Genomic DNA, 15,237 nt, shown 5'->3' on the forward strand with positions numbered 1-15,237 from the left:
CATATAGAGAGCACTACTACAGAGAGCCCACTCACAGAGAGAACACACTGCTACAGATAGAGCACTACCACAGAGAGCCCACTGCCAGAGAGAGAGCACTACTATAGATTGCCCACTGCTAGAGAGAGAGCCCACTACTACAGAGTGCCCACTGCCAGAGGGAAAGAGCACTACTACTGAGTGCCAACTGCTAGAGAGAAAGCACACTCATAAAGTGAGCCCACTACTATACAGTGAGCCCACTCATAGAGAGAGTCCAATACGACAGAGAGCCCACTCATAGACAATGCCCACTTCTAAAGAGCCCACCACTAGATAGACATAAATAAAATTAGAGAGAGAACCCACTACTAGAAGGACCCCACTGCTAAAGAGACCTTACTACTAGACACCTCACAGCTAGAAAGATTCACTGATAGAGAGATCATACTACCAAAAAGATAGATACACTACCAGAGATCCCACTGCTAGAGAGACCCCACTGCTACAGAAAGAAAAGTACAAGGGAGATCCTAATGCTAGAGGAATCTCACTACTAAAGATCTTACTACTAGAGAGAGCCTAATCTAATGCCGCGTACACACAATCGGACATTCCGACAACAAAATCCTGGATTTATTTCAGACAGATGTTGGCTCAAACTTGTCTTGCATACACACGGTCGCACAAATGCTGTCGGAAATATCAAAAGTCAAGAACGCGGTGACATACAACACATACGACGAGCCGAGAAAAATAAAGTTCAATAGCCAGTGCGGCTCTTCTGCTTGATTCCGAGTATGCGTGGAATTTTGTGCATTGGAATTGTGCACACACCATGGGAATTTCCGACAACGGATTTTGTTGTCGGAAAATTTGAGAATCAGCTCTCAAATTTTTGTTGTCGGAAATTCCGACAACAAATGTCCAATGGAGCCTACACACGGTCGGAATTTCCGACAACAAGCTCACATCGAACATTTGATGTCAGAAATTCCAACCGTGTGTACGTGGCATTAGAGAGATCCCACTACTAGAGATCTCACAGCTAAAAGATTCTCGCAGCTAGAGAGATCCTACTACTTAACAGTCATAATAACTAGAGCCCACACATAGAGAGATCCCACTGATCATACATCCCACTGTTAGAAAGATCTTACAGCTATAGAAATACCACTGCTAAAGAACCCACTACTGGAGAGAGCCTACCCATAAAGATATCCCAATGCTAGGGAGATCGAATGCTAGAGAGATCCCACTGCTAGATATCTCACAGCCAGAGAGATCCCATTGTTAGAGATCTCATAGCTAGACAGACCCTACTACTAGACATCTCACAGCTAGAGAGGTTCCCTGTTAGAGAAATCCCACAGCTAGAGAGATCACACTACTAGAAATCTTACTGCTAGTAAGATCCTGCTAGTATAGATTCCTAAAGCTATAGAGATCCCACTACTAGAGAAATGCAACTGCTATAGAGATCTCACTACTAGATAACTCACAGCTAAAAGATTCAACTGCTAGAAAGATCCCATTAAAAGAAAGTCCAATCACTGGGGAGAGTAAACTGCTAGAGAAATCCCACTACTGAACATTCCACTGCTAGAAACAGAGTACTCATAGAAATATCCCACTACTAGAGAGACCCCACTTATTGACAGAGTTCATTCATAGAAGTATCTCACTATTAAAGATCTTACAATAAGAAAGATTCCATTGCTAGCAACAGCCCACACCAAGAGAGGTTCCACTACTAGAGAGCTCACAGTAAGAGATATCCCACTGCTAAAAAGAGTCCACATATATAGAGAAATCCTAGCAGCAGAGAGAGCCCACTCATATCTCACTGTAATGCCCCGTACACACGGTCGGACATTGATCCGACATTCCGACAACAAAATCCATAGATTTTTTCCGACGGATGTTGGCTCAAACTTGTCTTGCATACACACGGTCACACAAAGTTGTTGGAAAATCCGATCATTCTGAACACGGTGAAGTAAAACGCGTACGTCGGGACTATAAACAGGGCAGTAGCCAATAGCTTTCATCTCTTTATTTATTCTGAGCATGCGTGGCACTTTGTGCGTCGGATTTGTGTACACACGATCGGAATTTCCGACAACGGATTTTGTTGTCGGAAAATTTTATAGCAAGCTCTCAAACTTTGTGTGTTGGAAAATCCGATGGAAAATGTGTGATGGAGCCTACACACGGTCGGAATTTCTGACAACAAGGTCCTATCACACAATTTCCGTCGGAAAATCCGACCGTGTGTACAGGGCATTAGAGTGATCCCACTACCAGAGATCTCATATAGAGAATTCCCACTGATAGAGAAACCCCCTTACTAAAGACGTCACACCCAGAGAGATCCCAATACCTGAAATCTCACAACTAGGGAGAATCCACTACTAGAGAAAGCTCACAGTTAGAAGGAACCCACTGCTAGAGAGATCCCACTATTAGGGTGAGCCCACTACTAGAGAGACCACATTACTAAAAAAAGATTCCATTCTTTAAAATCCCACCGTTACAAAAACAGCTTGCCAAAAGAGAGAGCTTACAGCCTAGAAAAATCCCATTGCTAGAGAGACACCACTAATTAGGAGAGCCAACTCATAGAAAGATCTCACTGTTAGCAATATCCCTCTACTAGAGATTGCACAGCTAGAGAGACCAAACTACTAGAGATCACACAGGTAAAGAGATCTCAATGAACGATCCCATTAATAGAGAAACCAAATACAGGAAATCGCCCTGGGACTTTAAATGAGGTGAATGCAGTTAGCCAACAATTGACAGAGTAAATGCAGTCTCAAAATGTATTAAAATTGTCATGCAAACATAAACAACATGAATCATAGCCAAGCCACTGAAATGATACATACAGTAAAAAAATGTCATTACACATATCATGGTATAAAATGTAAATTGTAAAGTACACAGGCATGAAAAGTATCCCAACGTGTTTCGCAAGATTATGCTCGCTTCATCAGGGGTAGATGCATGAGTAGTACATCTGTAGGGGGTATAATGAACCAAAGAAGTATCAACACAGAGATGGTATAGTGACAATTAGTCAAGAGGGTCCAAAGGCATGGCCCTATACTCACCAAAGGCTGGGTCAGACTACCAAATGCTTAATACTCAAAGGCGGCAATAATGAGCGTCCAGCTCGAGAGCTGAGGAGGCAGAGGAAAAACAAACCCAACAGAGTACATACGGGGGGCAGACATGGCCGGGATGGGGGTGTGTGTCCCCAAAGATCTCCCAGTATCCATTAATAATGTCAACTGAAACATAAACGCATATGTATCAACAGATGCTGCCATAACAGCATAAAAGTAAAGTAGTATATGATATAAATATGTATATGCATGAACCAATCTGGTTCAATAATGGTATTGGCTTAGAATCTACTGGACAATATAAAAAAATAAAATAAATAAAATAAAATAAATAAATAAATAAAATGTGTAGATTAAAAAAAAATGACAAAAACTGTGTGATAGAGTGTGTGTCCCGCATAGCATGTATCCAAGTCCATTGTATATGTCAGCTAAAATAATAATATATGTATATCAGTTGGTACTATACCAACAGAGTAACCATGAAGTATACATTTTTTTTCTATTGTCCCCTAGATTCTAAACCAATACCATTATTGAACCAGATTGGTTTATGTTTCAATTGACATTAATAATGGATACTGGGAGATCTTTGGTGACACACACCCCCATCCCGGCCATGTCTGCCTCCCGTTTGTTCTCTGTTGGGTTTGTTTTTCCTCTGCCTCCTCATCTCCCGAACCAGATGCTCATTATTGCCGCCTTTGGGTATTTAGAATTTGGTAGTCTGATTCAGCCTTTGGTGGGTATAGGGCCATGCCTTTTGGACCCTCTTGACTAATTGTCACTATAAACACATGATCATGTTAACTGAAACCATCATGATTATGGATGAACACAAGTGAGTTATTTCATAACATAAAATGTGCACATAAATCACATGCAAGAAATGATGAGTGAAACATTCAGTGAACAAAAAACGATTAAATAATGTCCATATAGTCATAAACTGGAAGTCTTGTGGGTATAGAAATTGATTGGATAGAGGGAGAAAGACACCCTTCCTTCAAGTGATATAAAGGTTATCTCCGTAAGGAGCGTGATGTTTAAAAGGAATTCCTCCACCTCAAGTAAGGTAAGCCCCTTACCAGATCCAAAGATCTCCTGTCAGAGAGATCATGCACACAGGTGGCTGTGTCCCCCAGCCACTGGGTCTCTGTCAGTGTGTAGATCAAAAGCCACCTCTCCAGGGAATCAACCTAAAAGGTGATTTATCCACTCACAGACCATGGATAAATGAAAAAGAAATACTCCATAGCGTAATCCAGTTTAAAATCCACTTGTAGATGTTGTGATTGTTAGGAGTGAACACTCCTAACAATCACAACATCTACAAGTGGATTTTAAACTGGATTACGCTATGGAGTATTTCTTTTTCATTTATCCATGGTCTGTGAGTGGATAAATCACCTTTTAGGTTGATTCCCTGGAGAGGTGGCTTTTGATCTACACACTGACAGAGACCCAGTGGCTGGGGGACACAGCCACCTGTGTGCATGATCTCTCTGACAGGAGATCTTTGGATCTGGTAAGGGGCTTACCTTACTTGAGGTGGAGGAATTCCTTTTAAACATCACGCTCCTTACGGAGATAACCTTTATATCACTTGAAGGAAGGGTGTCTTTCTCCCTCTATCCAATCAATTTCTATACCCACAAGACTTCCAGTTTATGACTATATGGACATTATTTAATCGTTTTTTGTTCACTGAATGTTTCACTCATCATTTCTTGCATGTGATTTATGTGCACATTTTATGTTATGAAATAACTCACTTGTGTTCATCCATAATCATGATGGTTTCAGTTAACATGATCATGTGTTTGTACTAGCAGCGCAGCCTATAAATTGTACAGTTAGTAAGGTGGAGGTTGTTTCACATCTAAGGTTGCAGCAGCATTTTACATTTCAATTTTTGGTTTGAGATATTTGTTTTTTATTTAACACATGTGGGGATCATTTCCACTTATGGGATAGCGCAGTATTTTCTATGATATTACAATTGTCACTATACCATCTCTGTACTGATACTTCTTTGGTTCATTATACCCCCTACAGATGTACTACGCATGCATCCACCCCTGATGAAGCGAGCATGATCTTGTGAAACGCGTTGGGATACTTTTCACGCCTGTGTACTTTGCAATTTACAATTTATACCATAATACGTGTAATGACATTTTTTACTGTATGTATCTTTTCAGTGGCTTGATTCATGTTGTTTATGTTTGCATGACAATTTGAATACATTTTGAGACTGCATTTACTCTGTCAATTGTTGGCTAACCGCATTCACCTCATTTAAAGTCCCGGGGTGATTTTCCTGTATTTTGCTGCATATATTGGGATGGAGGTGGTTTGCGGGTGACACCAGACCTTTTCCTTTTTTGTCCATTAATAGAGAGACTTCACTGCTAGAAAGATACCACTACTAGAGTTCCCATTTCTAGAGGAAGCCTACTACTAGAGATCTCACAGCTAAAGAGATCCCAATGCTTGAGACATCTCTCTAATAGAGAGACCACTACTAGAGATCCCCCTGCTAGCTAATACCTCCTACTAGAGGGTGCCTACTGCTAGAGAAATCCCACTACCAAAAATCCCAATGCTAGCGTGAGTCTACCACTTGAGAGATCTCACTGCTAAAGATATTACTGCTGAAGAGACCCAGACATTAGTAGATCCCAATGCTAAAGGGAGTTTACCAATAAAGAGAGATCTCCTAGAGAGATCTCACTACTAGAGATTTCACAGTTAAAGAGATCCCATTACTAAAGATTAGGGATGAGCTTCGTGTTCGAGTCGAACCCATGTTCGACTCGAACATCGGCTGTTCGATCGTTCGCCGAATTGCGAACGTTATGGGCCGTTCGCGCTAAATTCGTGTGGCGCGTCACGGCCCATAATTCACTGCGGCATCGCAGTGCATTGCTGGCTGATGATTGGCCAAGCATGCACTATGACCCGCATGCTTGGCCAATCACAGCGCTGTCAGTAGAGAGAGCTGTAATTGGCCAAAGCCAGGGTGGCTTTGGCCAATTATGGCTCAGGGGATTTAGTACACACCCCACACTATATAAGGCCGCCTGCACGGCGGCCCTGTGTAGTGTGTGTTCCGGTGTGCTGAGAGATAGAGAGAGAGAGAGACAGTGTCATTTGATTTGAGTTAGATAGATTAGGCAGAACAGTCAGTCAGTTAGCTGCACTTACAGTGTATTGTGTATATATATGCATCCCAGGTGTTGCATATATATATATACACTGTATTCAGTTTAGCTAGATCCGTTCCTGTTATCTTCTATCTAGACTATTTACATTTAATGCAGTGCGTCCTGCTCACAGTGTTCAGCTAGATCCGTTCCTGCTATTTACATTTAGTGCAGTGCGTCCTGCTCACAGTGTTCAGCTAGATCCGTTCCTGTTATCTTCTAGACTATTTACATTTAGTGCAGTGCGTCCTGCTCACAGTGTTCAGCTAGATCCGTTCCTGCAATTTACATTTAGTGCAGTGCGTCCTGCTCACAGTGTTCAGCTAGATCCGTTCCTGCTATTTACATTTAGTGCAGTGCGTCCTGCTCACAGTGTTCAGCTAGATCCGTTCCTGCTATTTACATTTAGTGCAGTGCGTCCTGCTCACAGTGTTCAGCTAGATCCGTTCCTGTTATCTTCTAGACTATTTACATTTAGTGCAGTGCGTCCTGCTCACAGTGTTCAGCTAGATCCGTTCCTGCAATTTACATTTAGTGCAGTGCGTCCTGCTCACAGTGTTCAGCTAGATCCGTTCCTGCTATTTACATTTAGTGCAGTGCGTCCTGCTCACAGTGTTCAGCTAGATCCGTTCCTGCTATTTACATTTAGTGCAGTGCGTCCTGCTCACAGTGTTCAGCTAGATCCGTTCCTGCTATTTACATTTAGTGCAGTGCGTCCTGCTCACAGTGTTCAGCTAGATCCGTTCCTGCTATTTACATTTAGTGCAGTGCGTCCTGCGCACAGTGTTCAGCTAGAGCCGTTCCTGCTATTTACATTTAGTGCAGTGCGTCCTGCTCACAGTGTTCAGCTAGATCCGTTCCTGTTATCTTCTAGACTATTTACATTTAGTGCAGTGCGTCCTGCTCACAGTGTTCAGCTAGATCCGTTCCTGCTATTTACATTTAGTGCAGTGCGTCCTGCTCACAGTGTTCAGCTAGATCCGTTCCTGTTATCTTCTAGACTATTTACATTTAGTGCAGTGCGTCCTGCTCACAGTGTTCAGCTAGATCCGTTCCTGTTATCTTCTAGACTATTTACATTTAGTGCAGTGCGTCCTGCTCACAGTGTTCAGCTAGATCCGTTCCTGCTATTTACATTTAGTGCAGTGCGTCCTGCTCACAGTGTTCAGCTAGATCCGTTCCTGTTAAATTCCTACTGACCGGCAGGCTTGTCTGGTTACAGTATATAAAGCTACCTGAAGAAAATTACAGGTGTTCTATTTGATCCTATTAGTACCACGGTCAGGCAGCTAGACTATTTACATTTAGTACAGTGCGTCCTGCTCACAGTGTTCAGCTAGATCCGTTCCTGTTATCTTCCTACTGACAGGCAGGCTTGTCTGGTTACAGTATATAAAGCTACCTGAAGAAAATTACAGGTGTTCTATTTGATCCTATTAGTACCACGGTCAGGCAGCTAGACTATTTACATTTAGTACAGTGCGTCCTGCTCACAGTGTACAGCTAGATCCGTTCCTGTTATCTTCCTACTGACAGGCAGGCTTGTCTGGTTACAGTATATAAAGCTACCTGAAGAAAATTACAGGTGTTCTATTTGATCCTATTAGTACCACGGTCAGGCAGCTAGACTATTTACATTTAGTACAGTGCGTCCTGCTCACAGTGTTCAGCTAGATCCGTTCCTGTTATCTTCCTACTGACAGGCAGGCTTGTCTGGTTACAGTATATAAAGCTACTTGAAGAAAATTACAGGTGTTCTATCCCAGCTTAGTGCAGCTACAGGCCATTAGTATGTCTGGAAGGCCAAGAAGGAGAGGCAGACAGTCACAAGCCAATAAGAGAGGGCAAGCAGGCTCTGTGTCTAGTGCTGGTCGTGGAGACGGTGCATCCTCATCAGCACGTGGCCATGGGACACGCTTGGCCTTTTTTTCGGCAGCTGGCCATGTTGAGCCGCAACATGCGGAAGACTTGGTCGAGTGGATGACCAAGCCGTCCTCATCCTCCTCATCCTCTCTCACCCATGCCCAGGGTGCTTTGTCTGGCAAAGCAGCGGCCTCTTCCCTCAGCTCAATGTCATCAGTGACTCCTTCCCTAGCTCCACCATGTCCTCATGAGGATTCCCTCGAACTGTTTGACCACAGTGTTGGGTACATGCTCCAGGAGGATGCCCAGCGTTTGGAAGGCTCTGATGACGATACTGAGCTCGATGAAGGCAGTAACATGAGCGCGGACAGAGGGGGTGCCCAAGAAGGACAGCAATCTGGCAGTCATGCTCCCCCTGCTGCAGCATACTGCCAGGTTTGCTCCAGTGATGAGGAGGGAGGGGATGATGAGGTCACTGACTCAACGTGGGTGCCTGATAGGAGAGAGGAGGAGGAGGAGGAGGAGGAGGAGGAGGCGGCAGCACATCACCAACGAGGCAGGATGCCCTCCAGGGGCCAGCCTAAGGGCAGCACATTGACTGCATCACACCCCAAAGCTCCACATGTGCAGGGCGCTGCAGTCTCTGCGCGTTATTCAAAAAGTTCTTTGGTGTGGGCCTTTTTTGAGACGAGTGCATCAGATCGCACCGCTGCTATTTGCAACATATGTCTCAAGCGTATCTCGCGTGGCCAAAATATCTCCCGCTTGGGTACCACATGCTTGACCAGACATATGTTGACCTGCCATGCAGTTCGTTGGCAAGCGTATCTAAAAGACCCACACCAAAGAACAAAGAGGATCTCTCCTTGCTCCTCATCAGCTGAGATTTCCAACCCCACTAGACCTTCAGTCCTCTCTGAGACCTGCAGTGAGAGGAATGAAGGTGTAGAATTAGGTGTGTCACAGCCAAGTACTTGTGGGCAATCTGCTTTTGGTACACCGACGTCAGATTGTACCAGGCAAATTTCCCTGCCCCAGCTGCTGCACCGCCGAAAGAAGTTTGCTCCCAGCCATCCACATGCCCAGCGGTTGAATGCTAGCTTGGCAAAATTGCTAGCACTTCAACTGCTGCCTTTTCAGTTGGTAGACTCTGCCCCCTTCCGTGAGTTTGTGGAATGTGCGGTTCCTCAGTGGCAGGTACCCAAACGCCACTTTTTCTCACGGAAGGCGATTCCGGCTCTCTACCGGCATGTGGAAGGCAATGTCCATGCCTCGCTGGACAGGGCGGTCAGCGGTAAGGTGCATATTACCGCTGACTCATGGTCCAGCAGGCATGGACAGGGACGTTACCTAAGTTTCACGGCGCATTGGGTGACTCTGCTGGCAGCTGGGAAGGATGCAGGACAAGGTGCAGTAGTGTTGGAGGTTGTTCCGCCACCACGCCTCCAAAATGCTGATTGTGACACACCTCTCTCCTCCACCCCCTCCTCTTCTTCTTCCTCCATGGCCTCTTCCTCGGAACCAGCGGTGCTCCGTAGGCGTTCAAGGGGCTACGCAAGTACGCAGGCCAAAAGATGCCATGCGGTGCTTGAGCTGGTGTGCTTGGGGGACAGGAGCCACACTGGGGCAGAGGTTCTGTCAGCTCTGCAGGGGCAGGTTCAGAGGTGGTTGACGCCACGCCAACTTAAGGCAGGAATGGTGGTTTGCGACAATGGCACCAACCTCCTCTCTGCCCTCCGACAGGGACAAATGACCCATGTGCCCTGTTTGGCTCACGTCCTTAACTTGGTGGTGCAGCGGTTCTTGGGCAGGTACCCGGGCTTACAGGATGTCCTGAGGCAGGCCAGGAAAGTCTGTGTGCATTTCCGCCGGTCATATAATGCCAGTGCTCGGCTGACGGACCTCCAAAAGGAGTTTAACCTGCCCAAGAACCGCCTAATCTGTGACATGCCCACCAGGTGGAACTCAACGTTGGCCATGCTGCAGCGGCTGCACACGCAGCAGAGGGCCATCAATGAGTACCTGTGCGACTATGGCACCAGGACAGGGTCAGGGGAGCTTGGTTTTTTTTCCCCACGCCAGTGGGCCATGATCAGGGATGCATGCACTGTCCTGTCACCATTCGAGGAGGCCACGAGGATGGTGAGCAGTGACAGTGCATGCATCAGTGACACTGTCCCCCTTGTCCACCTGTTGGAGCACACGCTGCGTGGAATAATGGACAGGGCACTTGAGGCAGAACAGAGGCAGGAAGAGGAGGACTTCCTTAGCTCTCAAGGCCCCCTTTATCCAGACAGTGTTCCTGCGTGCCCGCCGATCACACAGGAAGAGGACGAGGAGGAAGAGGAGGAGGAGGAAGATTGTGTCAGTATGGAGGTGGAGCCTGGCACTCAGCATCAGCAGCAGTCTTTAAGGGATCAGTCCCAAGAAACACATGGACTTGTACGTGGCTGGGAGGAGGTGGCTGCGGACCATGTCGTTCTTAGTGACCCAGAGGACTCCGGACCGAATGCCTCAGCAAACCTACGCTGCATGGCCTCCCTGATCCTGCAAAGCCTGCGTAAGGATCCTCGTATTCGTGGTATCAAGGAGAAGGACCAATACTGGCTGGCAACCCTCCTTGATCCACGTTACAAGGGTAAGGTTGCGGACCTTATCTTGCCATCGCAGAGGGAGCAGAGGATGAAACATCTTCGGGAGGCCTTGCAGAAAGGTCTGTGCAACGCGTTCCCAGAGACTGGGAGGTTACAAACTCCTGTTTCTGGACAACGTGTTGCTGAGGCTTCGGTCAGTCAAAGAAGGAGCGGTGGAGAAGGTGGCCGTCTGACCGATGCGTTCAGACAATTTTTTGGTCCGCAGCCCCAAGGTATGATCGGTTCCAGCAACCATCGCCAGCGTCTGTTTTACATGGTGCAGGAATACCTAGGGGCAAGATCAGACTTGGACACCTTTCCCACCGAAAATCCTCTGGGTTACTGGGTCTTGAGGATGGATCACTGGCCAGAGCTTGCACAGTATGCAATTGAGCTACTGGCCTGTCCTGCATCCAGCGTTCTTTCGGAACGCACATTCAGTGCTGCTGGAGGCGTGGTAACCGATCACAGGGTGCGTCTGTCCACCGACTCGGTCGATCGGCTGACCTTCATAAAAATGAATGAGTCTTGGATCACCACCAGCTACCAAGCACCTGATGCTGATGTAACCGAATAATTTTTTTTGAAATCTCAGATCCCTTCAAAGACTGCCTATGCTGATGCTGAGTGACTATCCCTGAGTAATTATCCTCTTCCTCCTCAATCATCACGCTGATAGCTTGTAAGAACATTTTTGGTTCTGGGCGCCACCACCAGTGCCTAAGGCACAATTTTTCAGCCCCTGTTTAACAGGGGCGTGTAATTACAATTTTTGATGTAATACTTTGCAGCAGGGCTCGTTCCTGCATTCCAACTAGAGTGTCTGTGAGGGGTTGCAGTGTTGTGGCACCAGCACCAGTGCCTAGGGCCCAATTTTTCTGCCCCTGTCTAACAGGGGCGTGTAATTACAATTTTTGATGCAATACTTTGCAGCAGGGCTCATTCCTGCGTTCCAACTAGAGTGTCTGTGAGGGGTTGCAGTGTTGTGGCACCAGCACCAGTGCCTAAGGCCCAATTTTTCTGCCCCTGTCTAACAGGGGCGTGTAATTACAATTTTTGATGCAATACTTTGCAGCAGGGCTCGTTCCTGCGTTCCAACTAGAGTGTCTGTGAGGGGTTGCAGTGTTGTGGCACCAGCACCAGTGCCTAAGGCCCAATTTTTCTGCCCCTGTCTAACAGGGGCGTGTAATTACAATTTTTGAAGCAATAATTTGCAGCAGGGCTCGTTCCTGCGTTCCAACTAGAGTGTCTGTGAGGGGTTGCAGTGTTGTGGCACCAGCACCAGTGCCTAAGGCCTAATTTTTCAGCTCCTGTTCAACAGGGGCATGTAATTACAATTCTTGATCTAATATTTCACAGCAGGGCCCTGTGAGGGCTTACAGTGTTGTGGCCACAGCAACACCTAAGGCCCAAATTTCTGCTGAGTATATAGGGCAGGACCCTACTTTCAAACATCTAACTTACAAACGACTCCTACTTGCAAACGGAAGGAGACAACAGGAAGTGAGATGAAATCTACCCCTAGGAAGGGAAATTCTCTCCTGTAAGAGTTAATATGGGAAAACAAGTTCTCCTTTCCACTGATGCTTTCCAATCCTTGTTCCACAAAAAAACCCAAATTTTCAAAAAACATTTTTCATTGGGACAAAAAAGTGAGGTGAAATCTTCTGAAGAGGAGGAAAGACAGCAAAACAAATGTCACAGGGGTGATAACCCTTCCCTATGTTTTCCAAAAAGCTTAGAAAAGATTTTTTGGCTGGAGCTAAACACGTTAAAAATGTTCAAAATTACAAACAGATTCTACTTAACAACAAACCTACAGTCCCTGTCTTGTTTGCACCGCCTGTATACTGCTGTTCAGAGTATATAGGGCCTGGTGGCCCCACACCTTTCCTTATTTTAATTTGGGTGCGGGGTTCCCCTTAATATCCATACAAGACCCAAAGGGACTGGTAATGGACTGGGGGGTACCCATGCTGTTTGTCTCACTGATTTTCATCCATATTGCCATGACCCGACATGACATTAAACCCGCAAGCAGTTTTAAATGAGATTTTTTCCTTTAAAAATGACATTTGGTGCAGGGACTGTTCTAAACATGGGAAACACGCGTCACTTTACAGGCATACTATAGACACCCCCCAGGTACGATATTTAAAGGAATATTTCACTTTTTTTTTTTTACTTTAAGCATCATTAAAATCACTGCTCCCGAAAAAACGGCCGTTTTTAAAAGTTTTTTTTGCATTGATACATGTCCCCTGGGGTAGGACCCGGGTCCCCAAACCCTTTTTAGGACAATACCATGCAAATTAGCCTTTAAAATGAGCACTTTTGATTTCGAACGTTCGAGTCCCATAGACGTCAATGGGGTTCTAACGTTCGTGCGAACTTTCGGTCCGTTCGCGGGTTCTGGTGCGAACCGAACCGGGGGGTGTTCGGCTCATCCCTACTAAAGATCCCCATGCTCGAAAGATCCCACTACTAGAGAGATTCCACTACTAAAGAGATCCCATTACTAGAGCATCCCACTGCTAAAGAGATCCCAGTGCTAGAGAGAGCCCATCTCTAGAGGGAGCCCATATTCTGAGAAAGACCCTACTGCTAGAGAGATTCCACTGATAGAGGGACCCCACATTACTAGAAAAATCACATTCCTAAAGAGATCCCTCCACTGCAGTTCCTGGATTGCAAGGCGCATCTCTATAATATACATTTCTATTACTGGTTGACTGGATATATTTTCTTCATGTTAGATTACTATTTATAAAAATGTGTCAATATACATGTATTGGCAAAAAAGTCCTTCACTGGAAAAGGTGGTTATTGAACATATGAGGATTTGGACTAGTCTATTAAGAACAGAGCACAGTTAGTAAAATGCATAAAAAACTCCTGGTTGCTGCTCCTTTGCTGTGGTCTTCAGCAAAATGGTAATGTAAGTAAACACATGTAAAAAACACACTGCATGGCAATGGCATTGCATGAAAACTGCAGAGATATGTTTGCAGTTTTAACGCATACTTTGGCCATGTAGAGTAAAGAAGATTTTTTTACCAATACCTTTTTTTTTGGTACAATTTTTTGAATTTTCAATTTATTTCTATGTTTTTCCAAAAGGTTGTAGCAGAAAAATGAAATCTTCAAAAGACTCATCCTCTATCTCAAAAAATACCTTGGGGTGTTTACTCTTTAAAATGTGGTAATTTTGTGGATGTTTCTATTGTCTTGGCACTCCAGGGCTTCCAAACACATGATAGGTAGTCAGTAACAGATGGATATGCATTTTGGGGTGTCATTCTAAATAAGCCTATGCTGTTTGTGAGAAATATACAATTCAATTGTCTGCCACTATTCTCCACAAAGTTGTGCCAAAATATAAAGACTTCTTATGCATTTAATGAAATATATTGAAAAGCCTACTTTGCAAAATTAGGTCATTTTGTGAGTAATTCTCCTGCTTTGCCACTTCATGGCCTCAAGAAATATGATAGGTAGTCAGGAAATCAGATGAATTATTTATGAAAAAGCCAGAAGGTACTCCTTGGATTTTGAGCCCCTTTATGCAGGGAAAAAGTCTCAAACATGTGGTATTCACATACTAGGAAATAGTATAAGAATTTGTTTTGGAGTATTTGTAAGTATGCCCATGCTGTGTGTGTTAAATATTTTGTTAAAATTACAACTTTGTGAAATAAAATCAAATTTTATTTACCTTCTTCATTTTCCAAAAAATTTTGGCAAAAGATTACAACTTCAAAAAAATCACCATGCCTTTTACTAAATACTTTCTAACAATGGGTCATTTTTGGGGTGTTTGTACTGTCCTGGCCTTTTAGAGCCCCAAGAAATGAGAAAGACAGACAGTACATCAGGGTTGTTAAATTTCACATATATACCATAGTTTGTAGACTCCATAACTTTCATACAGACTGAATCATATTCACCTATTTGTTATTTTTTTTTTTTTTTACCAAAAAAAATTTAGCAGAATACAATTTGGCATAAATTAATAAAGAAAAGTTATTTTTGCAAAGTTTATCAGAAACTAAGAATTTTTTAATTTTCGGTCCTTTATATAGTAAACAATAAAAAACCCAGTGGTGACTAAACACCACCAAAAGAAAGCTCTATCTGTCCCAAAAAAATATATAAAATTCAATTGGGTACAGTGTTGCATGATCCTCAGCTACTACGAGCGGACGGGCGGAGCCACGCCGAGCAGCACGAGCAGCACCCGCAGAGCTCTCCCAGGAAAGTGTTTCGGTTACCTTGAGAGAGCGTATAACTTGACCTTATATCCCTGTGGAGAAACCAGGCTCATATAACTATTCATTGTGGCCAGTGCATCACCAAAAGGGGTGTTCACGTGGTGGATCAGTGACAGTTTCTGATGGGACACTACACCACACACTTTAAGGA

Source organism: Aquarana catesbeiana, linkage group LG03 (genome assembly GCF_042186555.1).
Source record: "Aquarana catesbeiana isolate 2022-GZ linkage group LG03, ASM4218655v1, whole genome shotgun sequence".
NCBI classification, from domain to species: Eukaryota; Metazoa; Chordata; class Amphibia; order Anura; family Ranidae; genus Aquarana; species Aquarana catesbeiana.